Genomic DNA, 782 nt, shown 5'->3' with positions numbered 1-782 from the left:
ATTATTCCACGCCAAAGTACGAAATATTTACTGAATGAATAAAATCTTGTATCAATCATACCTGTATTTTAATTAATTCAAATTAATGTACCTCATCTTGAAAAGTGGCAAAATTTTTGTTGGGTACTGCCTGGGATAATTTTAGTAACAAATCAAATAGGTAAGATGTATTAAGAATTTCAATTTTAGTGTTTATCCATGATTTTATTGCTTTTACACCTGTTAATTAAATTTTCCTGCCCATAAAAGTCAAATTTACTCAACAAAATCAGATAAATTACATAACTAGTGACAAAATTTCAAATTTGTATGTGAAAGATTTACAAAGTTACAAGCAAATATTGTGGACACTCCTATTGAACCTGAATAATTCAAAATAAAGTGAACAAATAAGCATTATATTTGACAGGTTAATATGAACACTAAAGATGTTTTTTGGTATTTTTTTTTCTTACACACGCACATAACATGGCCTTGCTCAGTTGGGACTACACTTGTGTTACTTTGACATCATCATTCCATAAAATTTGGAGAAAAATATTGAAAAGTATAAATAAATGTGTGAGGAAGGAGGTTTTGGGGTGTGCTAGAAACAACAGCCAGATCTCATTTAAATCACACATTTTCCTCTGAAACTATTAACAATTTTTTTAAAACCAAAAATGTTTCTCTCATGGGTTTTAAGTGTATAGAGAAAAAAAAATGGCCAAAATCGTTTCAGACTGGGTTGGTAAAAAAAATTCAAATTTTTTCTTTTTTTTCATGTAAAGATGCCTCCCATT

This window comes from Octopus bimaculoides, chromosome 2, assembly GCF_001194135.2.
Source record: "Octopus bimaculoides isolate UCB-OBI-ISO-001 chromosome 2, ASM119413v2, whole genome shotgun sequence".
Lineage (NCBI taxonomy): Eukaryota > Metazoa > Mollusca > Cephalopoda > Octopoda > Octopodidae > Octopus > Octopus bimaculoides.
Note: the sequence above shows the minus strand (reverse complement) of the source record.